The sequence below is a fragment of the Ambystoma mexicanum genome, chromosome 9 (assembly GCF_040938575.1).
Source record: "Ambystoma mexicanum isolate Mex_15411 chromosome 9, UKY_AmexF1_1, whole genome shotgun sequence".
Taxonomy (NCBI): domain Eukaryota; kingdom Metazoa; phylum Chordata; class Amphibia; order Caudata; family Ambystomatidae; genus Ambystoma; species Ambystoma mexicanum.
In genome coordinates this window covers 633,954,478-633,970,046 of record NC_090931.1, presented here as the reverse complement: position 1 = coordinate 633,970,046, position 15,569 = coordinate 633,954,478, and positions in this window count along the sequence as shown.

The following is a 15,569-nucleotide window of genomic DNA, read 5'->3' as shown; positions in this document are numbered from 1 at the left end:
GTCTGGAGGGAGAGATAGGGACACAGTGGTGCAGGTCTGGAGCAAGGGATAGGGACACAGTGGTGTGTGTGGAGGGAGGCATGGGGACAGTGGTGGGGGTCTGGAGAGAGGCATAGGGACACAATGGTGTGGGTCTGGAGAGAGGCATAGGGACACAGTGGTGTGGGTCTGTAGCGAGGGATAGGGACAAAGTGGTTAGTGTCTGGAGGGATAGGTACACAGTGATGCAGGTCGGGAGGGGTAGGGACAAAGTGGGGTGGGTCTGGGGACAGGGAGGGTTGGGGCGCAGTGGTGCGGGTCTGGAGAGTGGGAGGGTTAGGGGCACAGTGGTGTGGGTTTTGGGACAGGGAGGCTTGGGGCACAGTGGTGTGGGTCTGGGGACAGGGAGGGTTGGGGTGCAGTAGTGCCGGTCTAGAGACATGTTTGGGGCACATAGGGTGGGTCTGGAGGGAGGAATAGGGACATGGTTTGGGTCTGGAAGGAGGGTTGGGGACACTGGTGTGGGTCTGGAGGGAGGGTTGGAGACAGTGGTGTGGGTCTGGAGGGAGAGATAGGGACACAGTTGTGTGGGTCTGGAGCGAGGGATAGGGACAAAGTGGTTAGTGTCTGGAGGGATAGGTACACAGTGATGCAGGTCGGGAGGGGTAGGGACAAAGTGGGGTGGGTCTGGGGACAGGGAGGGTTGGGGTGCAGTAGTGCCGGTCTAGAGACATGTTTGGGGCACATAGGGTGGGTCTGGAGGGAGGAATAGGGACATGGTTTGGGTCTGGAAGGAGGGTTGGGGACACTGGTGTGGGTCTGGAGGGAGGGTTGGAGACAGTGGTGTGGGTCTGGAGGGAGAGATAGGGACACAGTTGTGTGGGTCTGGAGGGAGGGATAGGGAAACAGTGGTGTGGGTCTGGAGGGAGGGTTGGGGCACAGTGGTGCAGGTCTGGGGTCAGGGATGGTTGGGGCACAGTGGTGCGGGTCTGGGAACAGGGACGGTTGGGCCGCAGTAGTGCGGGTCTAGGGGCGAGTCTGGAGGGAGGGTTGGGGACACAGTGGTGTGGGTCTGGAGAGATAGGGACACAGTTGTGTGGGTCTGGGGGGGGGAATAGGGAAACAGTGGTGTGGGTCTGGAGGGAGGGTTGGGGACACAGTGGTGTGGGTCTGGAGAGATAGGGACACAGTTGTGTGGGTCTGGGGGGAGGAATAGGGAAACAGTGGTGTGGGTCTGGAGGGAGGGATAGGGACACAGTGGTGTAAGGAGGAATAGGGACACAGTGGTGTAAGGAGTGGTAGGGACACAGTGGGGAGGGATAGGGGCACAGTGGTGTGGGGAGGGAGGCATAGGGACACTGGTGTGGGTCTGGAGCGAGGGATAGGGACACAGTGGTGCGTGTCTGGAGAGAGGGATAGGGACACTGGTGCGTGTCTGGAGGGAGGGGTAGGGCCACAGTGGTGCGTGTCTGGAGGGTGGGATAGGGACACAGTGGTGTGGGTCTGGAGGGTGGGATAGGGACACAGTGGTGTGGGTCTGGAGGGTGGGATAGGGACACAGTGGTGTGGGTCTGGATGGAGGCGTACAGTGGTGTGGGTCAAGAGGGAGGGTTGGCATAGTGGTGTGGGTCTAGAGGGAACGATTGGGACACAGTGGTGTGGGTCTGGAGGGAGGGATAGGGACACAGTGGTCTGGGTCTGGAGGGAGGGTTAGGGTACAATGGTGCGAGTCTGGAGGGAGGGTTGAGGCACAGTGGTGCGGATTTGGGTACCGGGAAGTCTTGGGGCACAGTGGTGCAGGTCTGGGGACAGGGAGGTTTGGGGCACAGTGGTGCGGGTCTGGGAACAGGGACGGTTGGGCCACAGTAGTGCGGGTCTAGTGGTGGGTCTGAAGGGAGGGATAGGGACATAGTGGTGTGGGTCTGGAGGGAGGTTTGGGGACACAGTGGTGTGGGTCTGGAGGATTGGAGACATTGGTGTGGGTCTGGAGGGAGAGATAGGGACACAGTTGTGTGGGTCTGGAGGGAGGGATAGGGAAACAGTGGTGTGGTCTGGAGGGAGGGTTGGGGCACAGTGGTGCGGGTCTGGGGACCGATAAGGCTTGGGGCACAGTGGTGCAGGTCTGGGGTCAGGGAGGGTTGGGGCACAGTGGTGTGGGTCTGGAGAGATAGGGACACAGTTGTGTGGGTCTGGGGGGAGGAATAGGGAAACAGTGGTGTGGGTCTGGAGGGAGGGTTGGGGACACAGTGGTGTGGGTCTGGAGAGATAGGGACACAGTTGTGTGGGTCTTGGGGGAGGAATAGGGAAACAGTGGTGTGGGTCTGGAGGGAGGGATAGGGACACAGTGGTGTAAGGAGGAATAGGGACACAGTGGTGTAAGGAGTGGTAGGGACACAGTGGGGAGGGAGGGATAGGGGCACAGTGGTGTGGGGAGGGAGGCATAGGGACACTGGTGTGGGTCTGGAGCGAGGGATAGGGACACAGTGGTGCGTGTCTGGAGAGAGGGATAGGGACACTGGTGCGTGTCTGGAGGGAGGGGTAGGGCCACAGTGGTGCGTGTCTGGAGGGTGGGATAGGGACACAGTGGTGTGGGTCTGGAGGGTGGGATAGGGACACAGTGGTGTGGGTCTGGAGGGTGGGATAGGGACACAGTGGTGTGGGTCTGGATGGAGGCGTACAGTGGTGTGGGTCAAGAGGGAGGGTTGGCATAGTGGTGTGGGTCTAGAGGGAACGATTGGGACACAGTGGTGTGGGTCTGGAGGGAGGGATAGGGACACAGTGGTCTGGGTCTGGAGGGAGGGTTAGGGTACAATGGTGCGAGTCTGGAGGGAGGGTTGAGGCACAGTGGTGCGGATTTGGGTACCGGGAAGTCTTGGGGCACAGTGGTGCAGGTCTGGGGACAGGGAGGTTTGGGGCACAGTGGTGCGGGTCTGGGAACAGGGACGGTTGGGCCACAGTAGTGCGGGTCTAGTGGTGGGTCTGAAGGGAGGGATAGGGACATAGTGGTGTGGGTCTGGAGGGAGGTTTGGGGACACAGTGGTGTGGGTCTGGAGGATTGGAGACATTGGTGTGGGTCTGGAGGGAGAGATAGGGACACAGTTGTGTGGGTCTGGAGGGAGGGATAGGGAAACAGTGGTGTGGTCTGGAGGGAGGGTTGGGGCACAGTGGTGCGGGTCTGGGGACCGATAAGGCTTGGGGCACAGTGGTGCAGGTCTGGGGTCAGGGAGGGTTGGGGCACAGTGGTGCGGGTCTGGGAACAGGGACGGTTGGGCCGCAGTAGTGCGGGTCTAGGGGTGAGTCTGGAGGGAGGGTTGGGGACACAGTGGTGTGGGTCTGGAGGGAGGGTTGGGGACACAGTTGTGTGGGTCTGGGGGGAGGAATAGGGAAACAGTGGTGTGGGTCTGGAGGGAGGGATAGGGACACAGTGGTGTAAGGAGGGATAGGGACACTGGTGTAAGGAAGGTTAGAGACACAGTGGGGAGGGAGGGATAGTGGCACAGTGGTGTGGGGAGGGAGGGAGGCATAGGGACACTGGTGTGGGTCTGGAGCGAGGGATAGGGACACAGTGGTGCGTGTCTGGAGGGTTGGATAGGGACACAGTGGTGCGGGTCTGGAGGGTTGGATAGGGACACAGTGGTGCGGGTCTGGAGGGTGGGATAGGGACACAGTCGTGCGGGTCTGGATGGTGGGATAGGGACACAGTGGTGTGGGTCTGGATGGAGGGTGGTGTACAGTGGTGTGGGTCAAGAGGGAGGGTTGGCATAGTGGTGTGGGTCTGGAGGGAACACTGGGGACACAGTGGTGTGGGTCTGCAGGGAGGGATAGGGACACAGTGGTGTGGGTCTGGAGGGAGGGATAGGGACACAGTGGTGCAAGTCTGGGGGGAGGGTTGAGGCACAGTGGTGCAGGTTTGGGTACCGGGAAGGCTTGGGGCACAGTGGTGCCGGTCTGGGGACAGGGGGGTTGGGGCACAGTGGTGCGGGTCTGGGAACATGGACTGTTGGGCCGCAGTAGTGCGGGTCTAGGGGTGGGTCTGAAGGGAGGGATAGGGACATAGTGGTGTGGGTCTGGAGGGAGGTTTGGGGACACAGTGGTGTGGGTCTGGAGGGAGAGATAGGGACACAGTTGTGTGGGTCTGGAGGGAGGAATAGGGAAACAGTGGTGTGGGTCTGGGGGGAGGGATATGGAAACAGTGGTGTAAGGAGGGATAGGGACACAGTGGGGAGGGAGGGATAGGGGCACAGTGGTATAGGGAGGGAGGCATAGGGACACGAGTGGGTCTGGAGGGATAGGGACACAGTGGTGCGTGTCTGGAGGGAGGGATAGGGACACTGGTGTGGGTATGGAGAGAGGCATAGGGACACAGTGGTGTCGGTCTGGAGGGAGGGATAGGGACACAGTGGTGCATGTCTGGAGAGAGGCATAGGGACACAGTGTTGTGTGTCTGGAGGGAGGGGTAGGGACACAGTGGTGTGGGTCTGGAGGGTGGGGTAGGGACACAGTTGTGTGGGTCTGGAGGGTGGGATAGGGACACTGGTGTGGGTCTGGAGGGAGGGTGGCGTACAGTGGTGTGGGTCAAGAGGGAGGGTTGGCATACAGTGGTGTGGGTCTGGCAGGAATGATGGGGACACAGTGGCGTGGGTCTGGAGGGAGAGAAGGGGTGTAGTGGTGCGGGTCTGGAGGGAGGAATAGGGACACAGTGGTGCAGGTCTGGAGGGAGGGATGGGGCATATGGGTGGGTCGTGAGAGATGAGGACATTGTTGTGGGTGTGACGGGCGGCATAGGACACATTGGTGTGGGTCTAGAGGGAGGGATAGGTGCTCATTGGTCAGGGGAGGGATGGGGCATCGTGCTGTGAGGAATGAGGTTGAGGCATCATTGTATGGGTCTTGAAGGGATTGGGTATCTTGGTGGAGTCTGGATCGGAAGGGGGCATTGTTGATCAGGAATGGCGGGACAGGACATATGATTGATGGGGGCATGGCGGGGAATGATGGAGCATTTGGGTCTGATTGAGGGCTGGAGCACTCTGTTGGGAAGGAAGTGGGGCATCTGGGTTTGAATAGAGGGATGGGGTATGCATGTCTAGATTGAAGGATGTTGGTTTATGGGAGGGGTGGGAGCATGTGTATGTTGAAGGGATGGGGTAATCGGGTGTGGGTATAGAGAGAGGGTGGATGGTGCCATCTGAGTGTGAGTCTGGAGGTAGAGGGTGAAGCAAATGGGTGTGGCTCTGAGAGGTGGAGCTTCTTGGTGTAGGTATGGAGGGACGGATGTTGGTGTCTGGGTTCGTAGGGAGGGATGGTGGCATGTGTGTAAGGAGGGAGGTGGCATTTGAATCTTGAAAATGTGTTTGGAAGGAGAAATGAGGCATTTGAGTGTGAATTGGGACATGTAGGGCTGGGACATGTAGGTCTGGGGTATCTGCTTGTGAGTGCGGGCATGAAGGAACATGAACAGCGGAGCAGCCGGAGGGAGAGCCGCGGCCCGACCTCAGTTGCATCCCAGGCGTGCACTCGCACAGCTCGGGACACCTCTCGCAGAGATGTCCGGGGTGCGTGGGCAACCAAGCGCCGGCGAGCGGGGATTCCCTTCCACCACTGGGGGGACCGCAACCCAGCAGATGGATGGGGACACCTGGCAGGGTTGGGTTAACCTGCTGGGGATGTCCCCAACCATGCACCAGAAAGGAAGCCCTGTGCGGCCCCCTCTCGTCACCAAGCAGGCTGCTGCGCTGGCCTGGGCCATGCACTCCACTTTCTGACCGGCCAGTGGGTGGGCATTGGTGCGCGCACCCCGGTCAGGAGGGAAGCCCCGAATGGGGGCAGCCGGGAGCGAAGGGAAACCTGATTTCTCTCAAAGGGTGCTTCCCCAGGCAGACAGGGGCCCAACATGCCAGGTACGAGCCCTGAGCCAAGGCGCAGCAGGCTTATACAACGGGCATAGAGGTTAAACCACAATGGTCTCGGCTGAGCTGGACAGGGCGCTGGGCTGTCTCACCACAGAATGCCTCTCCTGCAACTGGCCATGCTGTGTGTGGCTGTCTTTGGTGTCCAGCGACTACCCGCGCAGGATGGCCATGGAGCACAGGCCTTGCAACCATGTGGGCTTCGGCCTCAGGTCGGGACAGCGCACACTCTGCTGCGCCAGAGGCACAGGGCTGGGGAGTACCCCCCCCCCGTACAGGCCTGAGGCCAGCTACCCTGAGCTTTGTGCTCCCCTGACTAAGGCCTCAGATTAGATGTGGTGACCTGCTGAATGTATTACTAAGCGGAGGAAAAGAAACTAACTAGGATTCCCTCAGTAACGGCCAGTGAAAAGGGAAGACCCCAGCGCCGAAACCCTGTTCAACGGCAGGTGTGGGAAATGTGGCATACACAGGATCGACTCCCCGGCATCGCTCAGGGGACTCAAGTCCTTCTGATCGAGTCTCACTCCGCAGACGGTGTTAGGCCGGTAGCTGACTTTGGCACTCTGGGATCAGGTCTTTTTGGAGTCAGGTTGCTTGGGAATGCATCCCAAAGCCTGTGGTACACTCCATCTAAGGCTAAACACGTGCACGAGATAGATGGTTAACAAGTACCGTAAGGGAAAGTTGATAAGAACTTTGAAGAGAGAGTTCAAGAGGTTGTGAAACCGTAGAGGTGTAAACAGGTGGGGTCTGTGCAGTCCACCCACAGGATTGAACATGGCAGGCAGGTCGGTCGCCTGGAACGGTGGATGCCATTGCGGGACTGTGGCCCGGGCAGACCCGGGCCCTGCAGAGCGCATTTCCTCTGTGGCGATGCACCGTGATGGGCTGGGAAGGCCCCAGGGGGCAGGTGGCTCTCTGCTCTGGCAGAGAGTGTTACAGCCCCCCGACAGCAGTTTTGCTGGGCTGAGGGAGATTGATCGCTGCTGTGCCCTTCTCCGGCAACCGTTCTGGCTCCTTTGGGTGTCGCTGGTGTGGCGATGGGAGACAGGGCTCCCGATGCGATTGTGGTGGACTGTCCTCAGTGCGCCCCGACCACCTTGTACCGCTGGGTGGGGCGCCCCACAGAGGGTGCCAGGGATCTGAGGAGTCTTAACATGTGCACAAGTTGGAGGGCCGAATGAAACCCTGTAGTGCAAAGAAGGTGATGGCCAGCGCGTGCCGATTGCAGTGGGATCCTGTCGTGGTGGGCGCACCACTGACCCGTCTCGCCCGCTCTCAGGGAGATGGAGCATGAGCGTCTGTGATAGGACCCGAAAGATGGTGATCTAGGCCTGGTGGAGATCCCTAGCGGTCCTGATGTGTAAATCGGTCGTCTGACCTGGGAATAGAGGCAAAAGACTAATCGAACCATCTAGTAGCTGGTTCCCTCTGGAGTTACCCTCAGGATAGCTGGCACACAGAAACCACAGTTTTATCTGGTAAAGGGAATGATTAGAGCTCTTGGGGCAAACATGATTTCAACCTAATGTGTACGAAGCCAGTCTTGCTGGCGTGGAGCCAGGCATTGAATGCAAGTGCCCAGTGGGCAACTTTGTTAAGCAGAACTGGCACTGAAGGATGAACCGAATGCCGAGTTAAGGCGCCCAATGCCGATGCTCATCAGACCCCAGTAAAGGTGTTGTTTGATATATGGAAGTCGGAATCCTCTAAGGAGGGTTCTCTTTTCTTTGTGAAGGGCAGGGCACCCTGGAATGGGTTCGCCCTGAGAGGGGGGCATGAGCCTTGGAAAGCATCATGGTTCCGGTGGCGTGCAGTGGGCTCACTGGTCCTTAAAAATCCGGGGGAGATGGTGTAGATCTCGTGCTGGGCCGTACCCATATCCGCAGCAGGTCTCCATGGTGAACAGCCTCTGGCATGTTAGAACAATGTAGGTAAGGGAATTTGGCAAGTCAGATCTGTAACTTCGGGATAAGGATTGGCTCAGAGGGCTGGGTCGGTCGGGCTGGGTAGCGGGGGTAGTTGGAGTTTTCTTGGGGGCCACTCGGTTCGCGGGTCATCCCCTTTGCTTTTGCTGCCCTAGGATCTTGTTTTTAACGCTGCTTATTGCGCCTTTTTCAGATGGCCGGGAGGAGCACCCTCCTCATGGTGGAGTGGTCACGGGGGCCATCTTGGAATCTTCTTATGAAGCTTCTTGAAGCCTTTGTCTGCCCTTTCTTGAGTAATCTTTCTTCTTCCTCACTTCTCATCAATTTTTCATCCAGGACATGGCACACAGGGGGTGCTGGTCTCCAACGTTGACGATGTGCTTGGCTGCACGACTTGGGCAGCGTCAGTGCTTATTACTTGACTTATCTGCCGCCTCTGATACTGTTGACCATGGTCATCTGGGCCAGCCTTTCTGGTGCTGTTCTTTCCTGATTTTCTTTGTTTCTCTCTAACCGAAAAGTCGATTGTCATCCCCCCTTTTCACTCTGTGCCGTCTGCCTTGAGATGTGGAGTCCCTCAGGTTTCCTCCATCTTCCAGGTTTTGTTTAACATGCACGTGAAACCTCTTAACAAGCTTATCTGCTCTCAAGGCTTCCAATGTTATTCTTAACAGATGACACAGATCCTGGTCCATTTAGATCTCTCTTGTCGAGACAGCAACCAGGTTTAGGGCCTGTCTCGAAGCTGTGGGTGCATGGATGTGTAATAGCTGTTTCAGGGGAAACAATTTAGGTGTTGGTGTTGGGCCCTCCTTCTTATGCCTTTTGGACCTCCTTTTTGGCCATCTTTAGGGGTAAATATATTGTCTTTTCTGTCTGTGGAATCTCTGATAAGTCCAGTATGTCAAAGAGGCTATCTTCAACTGAAAACCCCATAGTAAGGTTCTTTGTTTACTCCTTTCTCAGTTATGTGCCCCCTGTGGTGTCCTTACTTGTTATGTCCTCCATGGACCAATGCAATGCCCTATTTCTGGCACAAACCGTCTACTTCTTATGGCACCTACAGGTCCTGCAGAACTCTGCAGCCAGAGTAGCCACTTACACACCTAGTTGTGCTCACATTACTCCATTTGTGCACCATCTTCATTGGCTACCCATGGCCAAGCCCATTCAGGTCAAGGCCTAATGTCTAGTTCATCATACCTTTTGTGGAACGGGGCAGAATATCTACAGGCCAAATTCTGTTTGTACATTCCTGCTCAGCCACTCTGCTTGGTAAATGCCTGATGTTAAATACTGACAAAACTGCCTTGTACATATAAATCCATTGTACAACCATATAAAAGTGTTGTGTGCAAAATGCATCATAAAGTCAAAGCAGAACCATATTACTTCAAGGCAAATCGTAACTATTGGAAATGCCAGACTAAAGTGCAAAGAGTATAACGGATTCAAAAAGTGCCAGGTGTGCTTGAGAAAAGTGTCAAGTGTTTGAGTTCATTCCAGTCTAATCGCATTTTTAATTTTAGGCAGTGCAAGTTGCTTTTCATGTTATTTTAACTCACTGTCTATAAATCCATATTTTTGTGACATTGTTAGCTTGGAAATGTTCTTTCTGAGATCTTTAGTTATCTATAGTTTACCTTTACTTGTTCACACTACAGCACCATTATGAAAAGCAAATAATGTATAGATCGATAATTGCGTCACAAACCTCTGGCACTGTGTATCAGCATGCCCCTGCTGAAGGTATGAAGTCGTGATATCTGTTGAGCCCTTACAGGAAATATTGTGACAAAAGATTGTGAACATTTGCAATAATAAAGTTAACTTTTTCTGGTATCCAATTCTTGCACGTGCAGTTATGAGAACTGTTTTTCCATAAATGTTTCACTGTTCGGCTTCTTTTTCTTCCAATCCCCCCAGGTAAAGCAGGTTCACTCCATATGGCTCCACCAATTTGATCTTTGGTTTACACATGTATATGTATTATTTGTTGCTTTACAGTGTAAGCACTTGGTAAAATAAAAACACTTCAATTACCCAATTGTCTATTTATTTCTTTAAGCTAATGTGTTTTGTTTTTAACCCCTTAACTGCCAATGGCCCCCCATGCCAAGCCCTTTTTTGGTGGTTTCAGTATGTCGCCATTCAATTCCTTGTAACTTTTTATTTTACATGTGATATCTCACCCAGATTTGGCCCCCTTTCTTCCCACATGTAGGTGGTCATAGCGCCACCTAAGAATACTAGTTTAGAGAAAATAACCAAAAAGGGAGCAAATTTTGTGTTTTTTCAGAAAATTCCAATAAAATGATGTACAAAGGAGCCTGTGGTTGTTTCCTTGTAAGAGCTAGGAAGAAATGGTTTGCTGTGCTGAATTTGCCATTTTCCAGACTTTCAAGAAGAGGTTGAGTGGAAACCAAAAAAAAAATACATTTTTATAAAGTTACCATTTGAGTTCTATGCTTGTTTACCCCTACCCCCCCCCCCCCCCCCCCAATAGTCCATGCGTGGACGGAATGGAAGAGGAGGGTAGGCAAGCTCAAAGGGAAGACCAAGGAATACATTTCTGAAAAGTAGACCAAATTCCAAGTTCAGGAAAGGGTGATTTGTGAAGGTCAGGCTACATCTATGTAGGGAAAATGCCCATAGTTTGTTCGTTTTTAAACCTTTCCCCAGTTAAAAAAAAGGTATGTGCTGGACATGGTTGGACCTTTAAGGTAATGGTTTCTGTGAATATTGAGGAAAGCAATGCCCTGCTACATTCCCCTGACTTTTCCAGTTAGGAAATTGCATATTTTTTGTATTGTTTCACAAAACAAGCAATACTACAAGCCACAAACTGAGTCATGCTACACAGGAATTGCATGCTGACGGCCTAAACGGACATACTTAGCATGTGTAAATAAGGAAAATAAATGTGAGGAAAGGCAAGCATAGTATTTTTGATAGAGCACAGGCAGACCTTATGAAGGGTAGGTGACTTGAGCAGGTTACAAAAGCATACAGTGCCTAAATCAGCAAATACATGTAGTTAACATTTGGGAAATTAAAGGGTTGTGTAACAAATTGCAGTAGCAAATGTATGAAAATGTTATGAAAACCAAGAGAAGAAAACAAATGTCCTACATTCCCACATGTGTTCTGATGAAAACTGTACCTAATGTGTGAGTGCACCTACCTGGGTGCAAATGGAAAAGGCTAAACCACTGGTAACCCAAGTGTTTCAGGAGAGCAGACTCCCGTAGGAACCCACAGAGGTCTGAAATTGCCCTAGAGTTTATTGCCCAAAAACCTGGCAAAGTCTGAAATTTAAGGGGGAAAAACACTATTTTCAGACATTTCCAACCTGGAAACTACTGAAACATACCACCAACAACACATGTCCTTCTTTCCCACAGGTGTCTGGATGAAAACAGTACCTCATGTGTGAGTGTACTTACCTGGGTGAAAAAGAAAGTGTTCACTGTCCCCAAGTCCAATGGCAGTCTCAAGGAGCACCAGCAGGGTCTCCATCTGTTCCCTGAGGGGGAATTCTGTAATGCTGCCTAGCCAGAGCTCCAGTATGGTCAGGGGTGATTGGCCTTGGACGACTACCATGTGGGCCCACCATCCCCAAGCACAGCTGCACTACCAGGGAGCCCCGGCAGGGTCCCCGACCTTTCCCAAAGGGAGAAGCTGTAACAGGCCAGCCAGAGCTCCAGGATAGTTGGGGGTAATGTTCCTGGTCTGGGGCAGCTGTCTCCGATATGGAGTGACTATCTCCAAAGTGCAGCGGCTGTCTCACAGAGCCCTGTCAGGGTCCCCTTCCCTAAGGGAGTGGGTCTCTTCCTGGAACCGCTGCTGAACTGTGGGATGTTCAACCCACATGGGGGACATCACCTCCAACCATCTTGGAGCTCTGGCTGGCCTCAATTACAGCTTTCCCCCACCAGGGAGCCCTGGCAGTGTGCCAATACCTCCATGAAGGGAAAAGCAATGCAGCCCAGCCAAAACTCCAGGACGACTGGAGGTGATGTCCCCGGCCTTCGGCATCTGTCTCCCATGTGAGTCCACCATCCCCAAGTGCAGTGGCAGGGTCCCCTTCATAGAGAGAAATTGTATAATGCAGGTCAACCCATAGCTCCAGGATGGTCAGGGGTGCTGTTCCTGCTTTGGGTGGCTGTCCCTCCTGTGGTTTGACTGTCCACAAACCCAGCAGGGGTTCCAGGGAGCCTCGGCAGGGTCCACATGCTTCCCAGAGGATGAAGTTGTAACCAAACCCAGCCAGAGCTCCAGCACGGTTGGGGGTGCTGTCCCTGGCCTTAGGCATTCGTTTCCCATGTGGGTCTACCGTCCTTGAGCACAGCGGCTGTCCCAGGGAGCCCTGGCAGGGTCCCTTTCCTTTCCCGGAGGGAGAAGCTGTAATGCAGGCCAGCCAGAGCTCCAGGAAGGTGGGGGTGATGCCCCTGGCCTTGGGTGGCTGTCTCCCATGTGGGTTGACTGTCCCTAAGTCCAGCTATAGTTCTGGGGAGCCCTGGCAGGGTCTCCATTCCTCCCCGGAGGCGAAATCTGTAACGCAGTACAGTCAGAGGTGCAACCTGGGCTTGCAGACAGTCAACCCACATGGGAGACAGCCGCTCCCAGGGAAACACCAATGTTTTGCTGGCATGGGGGCAATTTGTGGCCTGACCCTGCATTTGTGTCCCAGCCCACCAAAATACCTCCCAGACTGCCCAATCCCGTAGAATAAAAAAACTACTTGCATAACGTTGGAGCTCCTTGCGTAACAAAACCTGCAAACAAAACAAAAAACATTCATTACCTATGTTCAGCCCAGCAAAAAACAAATCATAACTATCACGCTCTGATCACCGCCCCCTTTCAAGCCATCCCTCGTGGTCTAGTGACCCTCACACCCCAGTAAAAACATATTTGCCCCTTCCTAGGGACCGATTTTTATTAAGACTATTAGTGATCATAACACAATTTAACCGTATAAGTATATGTTTATGGATTTTGGTCGACTGTCCCCCACGCCGCCTCCCAACTGGTTGAAAATCCCCTTCCCATCATTTTCTTTACATTTTTTAAAACACCAAAGGTAGATGGTGGGTTGGGGTCAGGCCATATTAGATTGTGTAAAATGTGGCGGGGCGACCTACCCCAAAACCTGACATTAAAAAAAACTTCGGACCAAAACATTTGGAAAAAATTCAACTAGTTCAGGTTCAATTTGAACACAGATCCATAATTATGCCAACGGCTATGATCACTTTGGTCCAATTAAATGGCTATAATCAATCTTAAACCATGAACTGATAACTCTAGTAATATAATAAATGAAAATAAGGCCTACTTTAACAATATAAATACTTTCATGGAATATACATGACTGAAAATATGAGACTATCAATGAAAATAATTACATATTGAGTTCAACAATGAGCTGAGTGACGGCATAAAAAAGGAGAAAACTTTGACCATGTTTCTAGGTGGAGACATAGGTATGGAGCTACGAGACCATGGTGGTGGGGGACTGTACCTTCAGAAAAATAATAGCCAGCATACAAGGTGTCTACCCTATCCACTTTATCCTTTGCCAGGTACCAGTCTGTAATTCAAGACCTGGTAGAGTTTTGAAGAATGAACAACTCTGCATTAGAAGGCCAAAAGGTCTGAGGGTATTGTCTTTGACCCCTCTAAAAGTACATTTGAATACACAGTCTGCAGGTTGGATTGTGGAAAAGACCTACTTGAGCTTGGGTATGCAATGAAGTTGGCAGATGAGGTTCAAGGTTGGCAGAGTTATTGTGCAGCTGCCTGCAGGAGGCACCATGGTGGGGGTCAGGCAGCTACCATGACAGCGCTGCTTGACTTCAAGTTGGCAGCTGACAATTTATAACTGATACAAATCGCTAGATCTGAAGATGGTGAGTTACTCAGAAAGCCAATCACTTTGTCACGTACACTCAAGGACTTGGGCACATTAATTAACACGCTTCCTTTTCCAGTATCAAAAGGGGCAGGACTATACAGGGAGGCTTTGGTAGAAGGCCTAGTATGGGAGTTTGCAAACAAGTGTTGCAGTAAAGAGGGGAGTAAAAGAGGAAGAAGGAAGGCGAAGGGGGTGGAAGGAGAGTAAGATTTGAGGTGGATGGGAGAGGATGGTGAAGGTGCGTCGAATGAGGGGAAAGGGGAGAGCAGTGTGAAGGGAAAACTAGCAAGGGGGAAAAGGAGAGATGGAAGGTGAGACAAGAGAAAGGAGGAAATTACTTGGAGAACAGTTTAAAAGGTACAGACAAAATCGGTGTAGGAAGATGAGGGCCACCAATAAAGGAACATTTTGGGAGAGGTACTGAGGAAGAAAAGGAAGGTGGAGAAAGGAAGAAGTGCAGAAGGTGGACCCTGAAAATAAGGTAAATGATGTGGAAGAAGGCCTGTGTCCATTAAGAGATATGCTGGCTGGCGCCCGGTTGTACATCTTAACCTAATAACTAGCCCATCAAAAGTAGAGAGGGGTAGTGGAAAGACTAGGATGAGTGCAGTACCCTGGGTAAACCAACTTAACTCTCAACACCAAACTGGGTGGGCCTCTCTTCGGGTTCTGGCCCTGCCAATGCATCACATCATCAGTTTCTGGCCCCTGGAAGGGCCTATCTATGTCTTCAAGCCCAGGACAGACAAATGGTCTTTCTGGCAAGGAGCACAAACAAATCTGCATGCCTAATAGGGCCAATGCGTCATCAATCCTAGGAGGGTCAACCCATGCTCATATAGAGCACTAGAACTGAACTATTCACACTTGGCAATACAACACTAGTTGAGTAATATTAGAATACGGAAAGTGGCCATGGGAATAAAGTTCTCTAGAAGAAAGGGGGACTCCTTACGGTGTTAGGAATGTCAGCAGGGGGAATGTTATAGGTGTGGAATGCGAACAGAGAACACCAGTAGAGAATGCAAGGCAAGTTGTACGGTGATTGGTGTGAAGGTGAGGACAGAGAGAGTTGTTACAGCATAAAGATGAACTTAAAAGAAATTAAGTCACACATACTGGCTGTGTTCTGGTTCACTTCCTTAACTGGTAATGAGTTGCAGCAATGACAAAGAGCCTGCACTTGCCATAGATTGTGGTTGCCCTGGCTGAGCAGGTACAGGGTTAGTTGCATAGTCGAATAGTGGCTCACTCTTCAGGCATGTACACGTGATCCAAGGACGCATTGTCCGGTGTTGCAAGTTGTTACCTGGTAATTTTAGACATGTTAAGGAGTTGCTTAGCTATGTGACAAGCTGAAGGCCTTCACTGCGGGCCCTGTGCTCCGTGTTGTGCCCGTCCCACATGCAGTGTAGTGACTGAAAGAATTACTTGCACACACAAAGAAGGGAGAATGCAGAAGCACAATTGGCTGTTACTCTGAAAGGGTTTTTTTCTTTGCACCTTAAAAGGGAGATTACAGACATTTGTCCCTGTGAACAAGGTGACAAATACCAAGAGCACGAAAATAGGGAAGCAAAAGAAACTAATTTAAAGATTATGGCAAATATACCAGGCACTGGGTTATTCCTAGGTTATTAAATGGAAAGAAAGATTCCAGAAGTATATGTTGGCAGTATATGGTCCTAATTATTTGAGTAAAAAGAAAGAGGCACTGTTTCATTGTGGACAACAATTTCTTAAAAGTAGCTGAATGCATCAAGATGGGCAACCAGTTTTATATATACATAGCCGAGATGGACAAGCATTACGAGGTGAAGGGGAATAACA